This window comes from Rhincodon typus, unplaced genomic scaffold (genome assembly GCF_021869965.1).
Source record: "Rhincodon typus isolate 14 unplaced genomic scaffold, sRhiTyp1.1 hic_rhity00002455, whole genome shotgun sequence".
NCBI lineage: Eukaryota > Metazoa > Chordata > Chondrichthyes > Orectolobiformes > Rhincodontidae > Rhincodon > Rhincodon typus.
Window position 1 is genome coordinate 1 of NW_025968093.1, and position 13624 is coordinate 13624.

Genomic DNA, 13624 nt, shown 5'->3' on the forward strand with positions numbered 1-13624 from the left:
AATCTTAAGAGTTGTACAGACCCTATGATCCAACTCGTCCCTACTGACCAGATATCCTAAATCAATCTAGTCCCAATGGCCAGCATTTGGCCCAAATGCCTACAAACCCTTCCTATTCATAGACACATCCAGATGCCTCTTAAATGTTGTAGTTGTACCAGTCTCCATCACTTCGTCTGGCAGCTCATTTTATACAGGTACCACCCTCTGCGTGAAAACTTTGCCTCTTGGGTCCCTTTTATATCTTTCTCCTCTTACACCTATAACCTCTAGTTTTGGACTCTCCTACCCTGGGAAAAAGACGTTGTTGTTATGGTCCACATTGAAGGGGATGGAGTGGATCTAAGTGGTTCAGAAACAGGCACGTAATCAACAGAGATAATAAAAGAAAGGAATGGCTCAGTTTAGTGAACAAACATCTCTTGACATGTTCATTCTTTGCTCCATGTTGTACTTGTTTCAACACTTCCTCATGCTAGCGGTGGATAACATTTACCCTGTGTAATGAGTGATAAGGATCACCTTTCCGTTTCCTGCTGTAAAGGCACAGCTTCATTGGCACTTGTCACTGTTTGTACCTTGAACGGTAACACTGGTGTGTCATATTCTTGTGATCTTATGCAGCCACTGAATAAAGAAGAAAGGACAAAAGGGTTTAGCAAAGCTGAATAAAAGTATTTTCGACAAACTTTGTCAATCAGAAGAATTAACAATTTTTTTTTAATTTCAAAAATATACTTTATTCATAAAAAAACTTTCTCTCTCTCTCTATTACATATAAATTGTCACAAATGCAGTTCAGTCCTGTATGTAGCATATCAAGTAAACATACATAAATCATTTAACAACCCAGGAAGTGGCTGATTATCATACAGGAGCTTATCCAAAGTGGCTTCAAGTACCCCCTTACAAACTCGGCTCCCTTGACTCAAGGTTACTGTCTGCTTTTCCCTTCTCCCTCTCCACCACTGAATGATGTGGATGAAGGGGCAGCGCTTCGAAAGCATGTGATTTCAGATAAACCTGTTGGACTATAACCTGGTGTTGTGTGATTTTTGACGACTGAATGAGGTTGATCTTTCACTGCTTCCAGCGCTTTGACTTGTCACTTTTAAGCAGGCCAGCTTTAGCTCAGTGCTAATATTCATTCAAGCTTTGAGTCAAGAAAATTGTAGATTCAACTCCTGGTACCACTCCCCTGAAGTGTTTAAGGGATAGTGAGATAAGTTCATGAAGGAGAGAGGATTAGAGGGATATGTTGACGGAGTGAAATAGAAATGGATTATAACTTCTTAAAGGCTTTAGCAAAGATTTGTAGCTCGGGTTGTGGGTCAGGTTGTTGACTTGTTCGCTGAGCTGGCTTGTTTTCATTCAGACGTTTTGTCACCATGCTGGGTAACATCATCAGTGACGCCTCCAATGAAGCAATGTTGTTCAACTCTGCTTGGAATTTATATTGTCCGGTCCGTTATGGTGAGTCGTGTCATTTCCAGGCTGATCTGCATGGGTTTGTATATGGGGCCCAATTCTATTTGTTTGTTGATTGCATTATGGGTTAAGAACCATGCCTCTAGGAATTCCCGTGCGCATCTACGTTTGGCTTGGGCTACTATGGTTACCGAATCCCAGTTAAACTGATGGCCTTCATTGTCCAAGTGCACTGATATTAAGGAAAGTTCCTCGTGCCATTTTGCTGCTAGCTGATGTTTGTGTATTCTGATGGCTAGTTTCCTTCCTGTCTGTCTGACGTAATGTTTGAGGCAGTCGTTGCATGGTATTTTGTAAACCACGTTGGTTCTGCTTGTTGTGGGAATGGACGGATCTGTACGTCACAGTTGAATGTATGACCAATGGGGAGTTCCAAACCTCAGTACACAGGAAACGTCCACAAACAAAGCTGTGTTAGGACACTATTTAAATGGGCCACCACTCACTGCAACACTCCAGAATTACACAGGTAAGAGGAAGAGCATCTATATACTAAATCTTCACTATGAACGATATCCCTGCAACTTCATCCGCAGGTGCCTACTAAATAGACAACAAGAGGGCACAGTACGCCATAACAAACTGCCCACACTGCCCTACATTAAGAACATATCAGAACTGACAAGACTTCTATGACCACTAGGAAACATGGTAGCCCACAAGCCCACAGCCACTCTACAACAAACACTCACAAGGATTAAAGATCCCAATCCCACAACATGCTGAACCAATGTGGTTTACAAAATACCATGCAACGACTGCCACAAACATTACATCGGACAGACAGAAAGGAAACTAGCCATCAGAATACATGAACATCAGCTAGCAGCAAAACGACACAACAAGCTTTCCTTAATATCAGTACACTCGGGCAATGAAGGCCATCACTTTAACTGGGACAAGGTAACCATAGTAGCCCAAGCCAAACATAGACATGCACAGGAATTCCTAGAGGCATGATTCTCAACCCATAATGCAATCAACAAACGTGCAGAATTGGATCCCATGTACAAACCCGTACAGATCAAAACCAGAAATGACACAACTCACTGTAATGGACTGGACAGTGTAAACTCCAAGTGGAGTTGAACAACATCGCTTCATTCGAGGCTTCACTGATGATGTTACTGAGCATGGTGACAAAACGTCTGAACAAAAACAAGCCAGCTGAGCGAGCAAGTCAACAACCTCATTATAAATTCTAGCATAAGCTGAATGGCGTGTTTCTGTGCTCCAGGCACGTTGAAGCTTAAGCATGGTTAGTGTGTTGACAACAGAGCTGATTCCAAGATGAGAAGGGAATTTCATTTACTTGAAGGACTGCCAAAATAAGGGTGAAAATTCAATCAGATGTGGCTTGTAATGTAGACTAAAACTCCATTGCAGTGTTTGAAGGCTCAGTGTTTCAGATCTACTTAACATACAGGTGGACGTAAAACCTAAGCCTGTTTGTATTTGCACTTAAATTCTTTTGCTTTGCCACCTCTCCTGTACCTGCATAAGGGTCATGTTGTTATTGTTTCTTTGTCTGAGGGAGAGTGAATGGGTTCTGCTCAGCTCGTGGTTCTGACTGAGGACAGATTGGTGGGCAGAGGGTTGGAAACAAAGAGTCTCAGCTGTCAGCAACATGTGCTAGAAAATGGTGACCCGTGGGCCAGAATTTCAGAAATCTGTTTCTAATGGGGGAAAGGTTCCAATTCCAGGATAAATTTGGAATAGTCCTTAGGAATGAAAGCTAAGGGGCCATTAGATTGAGGCGTTCAAATGATGAAAAGAATGAACAGGGTGAATAGTCAACGACTCTCCTCTCTAGTGGGGGAATCCAGAACCAAGGGAATGTAGGATCAGGAGAAGGCCATTGACCTTTAGGCAGATCTGCAGCTAAATGCCATGTACTGACCTTTGCCACCTAATCTTTGACACTTTTGGCTAACAAACGTCTTGTCATTCTCAGTGTTACAATTATCAGTCAGCATTTGTGGAAGAGAATTCCAAATTTCTGCTGCCATTTGCCTGATAAGGTTTTAAAATTTCACTTGGCCTACTTTTGCTCCTGTATCTCATGTTCACTCCTGAAACATCTGTCTCTGATTTTAGGCTAAGGCCCCATAAATTCTAGGGAGTATAAGCCTAGCTTATATATCTCTCCTATCTCTCCCAAATGCTTAACTTTTGGAGCCAAGATTTCAATCAGGTAAAGCTATACTGCCCTCCCTCCAACCTTCACATCATATTTTTCGGAATTTGTGTTGTTTAGAACTTTGAGTATTCCAGGAATGGTCTAACCATGGTGTAATCTTAAAATTCTGTCACTTCCTTCAGACATTTCATCCTTCACAACTTTCAAATTTCTCCCATGTTTTCCTATTCTGCATCCCTGTTTTTGTACTACTCATACTTTGATGGTGACACCTTTGGCTGCCGAGATGCTAAGTCCTGCAAATTACTTCCCTGAACAGCTTGAACTCTCCAACTCTTTCCTCTTTTCAGAAGCTTCTTAAAATTTATCTCTTTGCATCAGGTCCTGAAGCTAATGTTTTGTGGCTTGATGTCTAATTTTTGTTTGATAATACGTGTGTGAAACAACTTGAAATGTCTTGCTACGTTACAGGTATTATGTAAAAAGTACATATGTAAAAAGTGTTGTTAAAAGTACAAACAGAAAAATGTTTTTAACAAAGGTATATGAGATTGTTGAATGCCAGGAAGTTCCTGTTCCAGAATTTTCCAGGAGATCCTGTTTATAGAACTTGATTATATTTAATTTATTATTGTCACATGTAATGAGATACACTGAAAAATATTGTTTCGTGTGCTAAACAGACAACTCATATCTTACACAAGTACATCAGGATAATAGAAGAGAATGCAGAATGAGCTGATAGGTTTGAAAAGGAGGAGAGATATATATTTGAGAATGATAGATATTATTAAAGGATCATGGAGAAAGGGTTAGGATTGAGAAATAATGATTATTGTTCCTATGGCTAACAAAATATTGCAACAGACTTGATAAATTTCATTGTTTATGGATGATCTCATACATTTCTCTGTTCCATAGTTTCTGTAAACAGGCCAGAGAATGTTCTCTTCCTAGGGAATAATATCGAAAATGGAGCTAGGCTATTGAAGAACAAAGTCACAGAGCAACAATAGATAAATGGCCACAGAAATCTGGAACACCCGTTCCCCATGAAAAGGTTCTCGGTGCAGGTTCCACTGGGGTACTATTGAGTCATACGGCACAGAAACAGACCCTTCAGCCCAACTTGTCAATGCTGACCCGCCGACCAGGTTTCCTAAGCTGAACTAGTCCCATTTGCCTACATTTGGCCCATATCCCTCTGAATCTTTCCTATCAATGTACCTGTTCAAATGTCTTTTAAATATTGTAATTGTACCTGCCTCTGCCACTTCCTCTAGCAGCTCGGTCAGTATACATACCATCCTCTCTGTGAAGAAGTTACCTCTTAGATTCCTTCTAAATCTATCCCCTCTCACCTTAAACCTATGGCCTCTACTTTTGGAATCCCCTAGCCTGGGGAAAAGACCTTGGCTATTCCCCATATCTATTCCCCTCATGATTTTATAAATCTCTATAAAGTCACCCCTCAGCCTCACAGAGTCATTGAGTCATAGAGATCCACAGCACGGACACAGACCCTTCAGTCCAATGCGCCCATGCCAGCCAGATATTCCATATAAATCTAGTTCCATTTGCCAGCATTTGGCTCATATCCCTCTAAACTCTTCCTATTCATATACCCACCTACATGCCTTTTCAATGTTGTAATTGTATCAGCCTCCACCATTTCCTCTGGCAGCTTATTCCATACACACACCACCCTCTGTGTGAAAAAGTTGCCCCTCAGGTCCCTTTTATATCTTTCCCCTCTCACTTTAAACCTTGCCCTTTAGTTTTGGACTCTCCCACCCCAGGAAAAAGATCTTGCCTACTTACCCTATCCATGCCCATCATGATTTTGTAAACCTCCATAAGGTCATCCCTCAGAGTCCAATGCTCCAGGGATCACAGCCCCAGCCTATTCAGCCTCACCTTATAGCTCAAACCCGCCAACCCTTGCAGCATCCTCATAAATCATTTCTGAACCTTTCCTTGTTTTGCAATATCCTTCCTATAGCAGGGAGACCAAAATTGCATGCAATGCTCCAAAAATAGCCAAACCAATATCCCGTACAACTGCAACATGACCTCCCAACTCCTATACTCAATGCACTGACTAATAAAGGCAAGCGTAGCAAACACCTTCTTCACTATCCTATCTACCTGCGAATCCACTTTCAAGGAACTATGAACCTGCAGTGCAAGGTCTCTTTGCTCAGCAACACTCCCCAGGACCTTACCATTAAATGTATAAGTCCTGCCTGATTTACCTCCTACATTCCACTGAAGGAAGTCTCAGCCTGTTTAGCCCCCTCCTTATAACTCAAACTCTCCAGTCCTGGCAACATCCTTGTAAATCTTTTTCGCACTCTTTCCAGTTTAATAACGTCCTTTCCAGACCGTGATAGTTAAATCTTTGTTAGGTACAGTTAGCAACAGACTGAGGAGTTATAATGGATGAATGGAGCTTTTGTAGAATTTCACAGAACTTACAGCATGGATCAGGCTATTCAGTAAATGGTACTGGGACACAGATCAGCCATGATTTAAATGAATGGACTAGGAAGTTCAAGGAACTAAATAGTCTACCCCTAGTCTGAGATAGATGGATTTGTAATAAAATGACTGGGAATATTGGAAATCTGAAGCAAAAACCGAAATTGCTGAATAAACTCAGCAGGTCTGGCAGCATCTGTGGAGAGAAAGCAGAGTTAATGCTTCAAGTCCAATAAGCCTTCAGTTCTGGACTCAAAATGTTAACTGTTTCCTCTCCAGACAGATTTCTGCTTTATAAACACTCACAAGGCACTGTGGAGCAGAAGTGTGCATTTATGTTATTGGGAGTCAGTGGGAATCATAGGAACACTACAGTGTGGAAGCAGGCCATTCAACCCATCAAATCACACTGACCCTCTGAACAGCATCCCACCCAAACCTACCCTGTCCCTGTAGCCTTGCATTTCCCATGGCTAACCCACCTAGCTTGCACATCCTTGGACACTATGGGCAATTTAGCATGGCCAATTCACAGAACATCTTTAGACTGTGGGAGGGAACTGGAGCACCCAGAGGGGGCCCCTGCAGATACAGGGAGAATGTGCAAACTCCACACAGACAGTCATCCAAGAGTGGAATTGAACCCAGGTCCCAGCTTTGAGGCAGCAGTGCTAACCACTGAGCCACTGATCAGTGACAATCTTAGTGAATGGCAGAGTATCCCATTCCTGCTTCTAATTCTTAAGTTTATCAATGAAATTGAGGTACAGATCAGTTATGATTTTAATGAATAACAGAGTAGATTTGCACAGCCTTATTTTGGTGCTACTTTCAATTGAGACTTAAGTGAATGAGATATTGTTACATCAACCCGATGGCCACGAGATGAGTGCACAAAATGTTTCCTAATTTGAATAAAAGCAAAAATGTTAACTGTTTCTGTCTCCACATTTGCTGAGTTTCTCCAGCGATTTCTAGTTTTGTTTTAGGTTACTCAGTTTGAAGCTGATCAACACCAAAAGGTTAAAAATATTTCAGTGTGCCATTTCTTGACTCATATTTGGATTAAATCTGTACTACTCCAATGTCTAGTCATGGAAGGTTCAGTGTCTGAGCTTGTTACTGCGGTACTGTAATATATTATCACTATTAGAGAATTTGGATTCTAAGGTAGAGGCTGTTATGGGGGCTTTGGCTTTCAGTTCTGTGAAGAGGACAGTCATCATTTCAGCTGAGAAGAAAACATTCAAATCAACAGAAAGTCAGTTTATTTGTGGCAGTCTCCAGGTGATCAGAGCTGGGAAAAGATCAGTCCCCAGGCGATCTGAGCTGGGAACAGGTCAGTCTCCAAGCGATCAGAGCTGGAAAAAAGTCTCCAGGGTGCAGAAAACTTTGATGTTTGTTTTAAAGTATACTGACTGCCATGTGAGAACGCATTCAGCGACAGTCCACCATGGTAAGCAAACTGCAAGAAAACAAATCTTTGAACTACAAGCTAAGTGTTACTCTGGGACCTGACTTGTCCAGTGCCACCAACAGCTGGGATCGGAACAACATTGATTCTGAGGCATGCTGTGTTACTAAACAAATGGCAATTCAACAAAGTTTTTTTTTATACTTACATTTTCTTTTTGTAAGCAAATATCCAAAGTAAGAATAATGCACACAGTGCGCTGATAAACAAGATGCTTGTACTGGTACCTTTGGTCGAGAGAATGAAAGACAATATTGTTAAATAAACGGGATTGAACATAAAATTACATTAAGAAGTCACATGCTGTGGGAAGTAGTCATGGACGAGGGTTAATTTTGCCATGAATAGTGTTCATGGAGAAAAATAAAATGCCCTGAATGCAAAAGGATGTTGCATGGGAGACTCAAAATGAGGTTTCTCTCTCATTAGGTTCCCCTGAGAATTTCTGGATTTCTTTTGAGGGGAATAGGTGCAAGGCTAATGAGACCTCATATTCCTGCTTGGGCCACCTCTTTTTCTGGCAGCAGTGCAATGTTTGAACAATTACAGTGCAACTAACTGCCATCTATTTGGAGGGTAAGACTGGAGTAAACCACTATGTCTTTACTTGGAGCAAGGGATTGGTTCAGATGGTGTTCTACCTAAGGGGACCTGCCTGAGGCAGTAGAAGTGACCTCTTTGCCTCTGCTGATGATACCAAGTTGGGTGGGAGGGTGAACTATGACGAGGATGCAGAGATCCTTCAGCATGATCTGGACAGGTTGGGTGAGTGAGCAAACCAATGGCAGATGCAGTATAATTTGGATAAATGTGTGAGGTTATTCATTTTGGAAGCAAATGCAAGGTGGCAGGTTACTACCTGAATGGCTGTAAATTGGGAGAGGGGAGTGTGCAGCGGGACCTGGGTGTCCTTGTGCACCAGTCGCTGAAGGTAAGCATGTAGGTGCAGCAGGCGGTAAAGAAGGCAAATGCTATGTTGGCCTTCATTGCAAGAGATTTTGAGTACAGGAGCAGGGATGTGTTGTTGCAGTTAGACAGGGCCTTGATGAAGCCACACCTAGAATGTTGCGTGCAGTTTTGGTCTCCTTTTCTGAGGAAGGATGCTCTTGCTCTCGAGGGTGTGCAGTGAATGTTTGTCAGGCTGATTCCGGGGATGGTGGGACTGATGTATGAAGAGAGATTGACTAGGTTGGGATTGTTTTTGCTAGAGTTCAGACAAATGAGGGGGATCTCATAGAGACTTATAAAATTCTAACAGGACTAGACAGGGTAGATGCAGGGAGGATGTTCCCGATGGTGGGTGTGTCCAGAACCAGGGATCACAGTCTGAGGACATAGATGAGGAGACATTTCTTCACCCAAAGAGTGGGGAGTCTGTGGGATTCATTACCAAAGGAAGTAGTTGATGCCAAAACAGTGAATATATTCAAGAGGCGACTAGATATAGCACTTGGGGCGAATGGGGTCAAAGGTTATGGGGAGAAAACAGGATTAGGCTATTGAGTTGGACGATCAGCCATTGTTGTGATGAATGGTGGAGCAGGCTCGAAGGGCTGAATGGCCTCCTCCTGCTCCTATCTTCTATGTTTCTATGCTGTTCAGTGCAAGATCCTGCCAAAAGGTCACCCTGTGCTAGGGCCAGCTGTGTATCTAGGCCAATTAACTTAACAACTCCAAATAACATCATGTTCAAATGGTTGGACTCCAGGGAATTGCAGGCACAGCACACTCTGTCTACAGAACACAGGCACAGACCTTATGGAAAAATTGAACTTTTGGCAGATCGTTCAGCATTGGAGAAGACAGAATCACAGATTTGTTACACAGCAGAAGGAAGCTATTCAACCCATCGTTTTGTCTGCACCAGCTCTCCAAAATGAGCAATTCACTCAGTATCATCCTGCCGCCTTTTCAGTGAAGTCTAATTCCCTTTTGAAAGCTTCAATTGAACCTGCCTCCACCACACACTCCAGCAGTGATTTTTGAGAAATTAACTGCTCGCTGCGAGATGTAAGTTTTTCCTTGTGTCGCTTTTGCTAATGACTTTAAACCTGTATCTTCTTCTCCTCAATCCTTTCATGAGTGGGAACGGTTTCTCCAAATCTACTCTGTCCAGACCCCTCATGATTTTGAATACCTCTGTCAAATCTCCTCTCAGCCTTCCCTTCAAGGAAAACTGTCCTAACACCTCCCAACTAGCTTCATTATTGAAATTCCTCACCCCTGGAACCATTCCCCTGAATTTTATTTGCACTGTGACGGGTATAGCTGCAATGTTTTAAAGACTAAAATCTGTGCTTACTGAGGTCTGTCCCCTTTGAGGACACAGGTCAGATTTGACAATGTGATCAAAATAGCCATACCATGAGATAAGTTTGAAACTAGCTAATAAATTAGACCACAGTTAAATGCCTGTGTGCAGTTTCAGGTGCTGAATTATAAGAGAGGGAATGAAAGCACAGAGACCATACAGTATTAGGTAGACAGGGATCAGAAACTGCAGCTATTATGATCATGGACAAATAAAGAAAGCTCTGAAGTTCGTGTCATTAAAAAGCCATTCTGCCCATCCAGCCAGTGCCATTTGTGGCTCATGTATTATTACTCAATTATGGGGCCGGTTACCTACTATTGTTGCTATATCAGAGGAAGACCTAGAATCATAGAGTCAACCATTCGTGCCAACTAGGTTTCCAAACTGAACTAGCCCCATCTGCCTGCGTTTGGCCCATATCTCTCTAAACCTTTCCTATTCATGTGCCTGTCCAAATGTCTTTTAAATGTTGTAATTGTACTCACCTCTATCACTTCTTCTAGCAGCTCATTCCACGTACGAATCACCCTCTGTGTGAAAAAGTTGGCCCTCAGGTCCCTTTTAAATCTTTCCCCTCTCACCTTAAACCTGTGCTGTCTATAAGTCCCCTACCCTAAGGAAAAGACCTTTACTAATCCCCTTATCTATGCTTCTCGTGATTTTATAAATCTCTATAAGGTCACCCCTCAACCTCTTCCAGGGAAAGAAAGCCCCAGACTCTTCTTATAACTCAAACCCTCCAATGTCGGTCTCATCCTTGTAAATCTTTTCTCAACCTGCTTCGATTTAATAACATCTTTCCTATAGCAGGATGACCAGAACTGTACTCAGTACTCCAAAAGTGGCCTCACCAATGTCCTGTACAGCTGCAACATGACATCGAATTCAATGCTCTGACCAATGAGCTACAAACAAAAACAACAGCAACTTCAACAGGGCATGAGTTTGAACCAGCTAGAGCCTGGTTGGTTTCTTTGGCGTGGGTGTCAGTAACCAGAGAATATTGATTTAAGAATCAGGGTCCAGATGAAGAGGAGCTTTACTTCAGGCAGCGTGTTGTTCTAATATGGAATGCATTTTAGGAAAGGGGAATAGGTTCAGTAGCAACCTTCATTCAGGGAGTTGTGTAAATAGTCTCTTTACAAAAGAAACTGTTGTCAGGGTATGGGGAAAGAGGGGAGAGGGGAGCAAATGGGCAGCTCTTCCAAAGGAACGATGGGCGTAATGGTTTCCTTCTACAATTTGCCCTGCAGAATAGACTTCTGGCATTTCCCTTTATCTTGAATGACATTGTTAACTCGAAATAAAATCTCTCTAGTTCATTGAGTACGTGGTAATGCCCCCAGTTGTTTCAACTTCCACTTGCATTCCTCAAAAAGTATGCTGTCATCACTTGCCCCTTACCGACAATTAGTCCAATGTTTCTGTCAGCAGTTGCCGTTTGATTGAATTCTGTGAAAAAGAATAATAAAACAGAACCGCATTTATCACAATACTGATAATCTACTTGGATATTAGCATGACATAGAGGACAAATAGAACAAGCTGGTGATCCAAAGGGATATTCAGATAATGACAGAAAACCTGGTGCAGTGATTCAGTTTATCACATACAGACTTTGCCTCATTTCGCACTGAGATATGAAGGTCAAAACTGTTGTATGTAAGGTTCCTCAATCCTCCTATTTTCAGGTTGCTGGGTGTAAGGAAACTCAGAAAATGTCCTCAATTCCCCTGGGTTCATTGAGAGGACAAACAAGACAGCTACAGTTTCTTCCCTTTGACTAGCTATTCAGTGACTCTTCCTGAGAGAGTTGGCCGCTGTGCACTGGCATTGAGACTTGGCCCTAGTGAAGGCCATACAGGAACAGTCTGGCAAATTTCACTGGCTTAAGCTTACGAATTAAAAACAACTGCTTAGCAAAGTATCGTGTCTGTGGCATTCTACACCAAAATCGCTCTGTGCCTTCAACAGCAAACGGTAGAGAAAGGAGCTTGAAGGGAGAAAGCACGGACGTCTGCAACGGAATCAAAGGAAGGGCCATAATTTCATGAGGTACCCATCACTGCTTCCATCTGAGAACAAAGATAAACTCCTTGCTGTAAAAGTGTAACAAAAATTGCTTTCTACATAATCCCTCATGCACTGGTTGATTCTTAGTGTACAAGACAGAATCTATCACCTGGTTGTCTCAGATTCCCACACCCATGCGAATAAACACATTTATTTAAACGTAGGGATTAGCAATGGCAGTAGACCATATGGCTCCTCAAGCAAGCACCACTATTTGATAAATCTGCAGCCTCAACTTGATTTTCCTGTCTACTTCACTATAACCTTGGAATTCCTTGTCAATCAAGTATCTATCTAATCAACGACCAGACCTCCACTGCTCCCTGATGAAGAGAATTTTACAGACTAACAAGAGAAAAAAATCTCATCATCTCCATCCTAAATGTTTTTTTTAATTCACTCATAGATGAGGACATTGCTGGCTAGGCTGGCATTTATTGGGCAATTAAAAGTCAACTACATCACTATTGGTCTGGAGTCACATGTAGACCAGACCAGGTGAGGATGGCAGTTTCTTTCCGAAAAGGCATTAGTGAGCCAGACAGGCTTTTCCTGAGAATTAACAATAGTTTTGTGGTTATCATTGGGGTCTTATTTCCAGATTTTTATTTAATTTAAATTCCACCATCTGCCTTGGCAGGATTTGAAACCAGGTCTCCATAACACTATCTGGGTCTCTGGTTTAACAGTACAGTGATAATACCACTAGGCCATCACCTCCTCAGGTGACCCCTTATTTTTAAATTGTGTCCCTCCTTGTTTTGGTCTCTCCCAGAAGGGGAAATAACCTGTCAGGATCCACTCTGTCAAATCTCCTCAGGATCCTGTGTGTTTCGAGCAGAATTCCTTGCCTTCTCGTAACTCCATTGGATACACAATGCAAACATGAACTGTTCTCAGCCACTGACTTCCCCGGTCAAATATCAGTCTGGTGCATTTTTCAGAGTTGGCATATTTCTCTGAAAGCTCACCTGCAAATCTGCCCTCATCACATCACCATTGCTAGGCCTAACTTCAGTTACTCATGCCCCAAGCTCTAAATCTCCTGAAACTTTCTGCCTCCTTCAGAAGACCCACCAGTTTGTTGTTATTCTCCACCTTCAGCCTACTGCTCATGCATCCAATACTCCACCTCCCAGGAAGTAAGAATTGATCCACGTTGGACATAAACAGGGACAGAGATGACCAATTTTTGCAGGCCCAAGGACGTTCAATTAGTCTCCTGTAAGGGTCAGAGTTAGGGTTAGCTCAGCAGAATTATCGTCCAGGCAGTCAAGTTATTAGATCTGGTTGTGAATCTTACACTAGTTACATCATGATTTTCCTGCATTTAATGCAATTTGCCTGAATTTCCAGTCAGGTAACTTACTCAGATCTAGAACATAGAACATAGAACATTACAGCGCAGTACAAGCCCTTCGGCCCTCGATGTTGCGCCGACCTGTGAAACCAATCTGAAGCCCATCTAACCTAAACTATTCCATTATCATTCATATGTTTATCCAATGACCATTTAAATGCCCTTAAAGTTGGCGAGTCAACTATTTTTGCAGGCACGGCATTCCACGCCCTTACTACTCTCTGAGTAAAGAACCTACCTCTGACAGCTGTCCTATATCTATCACCCCTCAATTTAAAGCTATGTCCCCTCGTG

At 42.3% G+C, this 13624-nt stretch overlaps 1 long non-coding RNA gene across 2 annotated transcripts in view; it reads right to left on the minus strand.

Moving 5' to 3' along the window:
* Positions 1-206: 206 nt before the first annotated feature.
* The window catches only part of LOC109916674, a 22859-nt gene continuing 9441 nt past the window's right edge, over positions 207-13624 (minus strand). For both annotated transcript variants that reach the window (XR_007261369.1, XR_007261370.1), the window contains 3 exons: positions 11302-11349; positions 7732-7810; positions 207-627 (listed from right to left, as the gene is read on the minus strand). This is a non-coding gene — a long non-coding RNA (uncharacterized LOC109916674). The remainder of the gene's footprint in view (positions 628-7731; positions 7811-11301; positions 11350-13624) is intronic.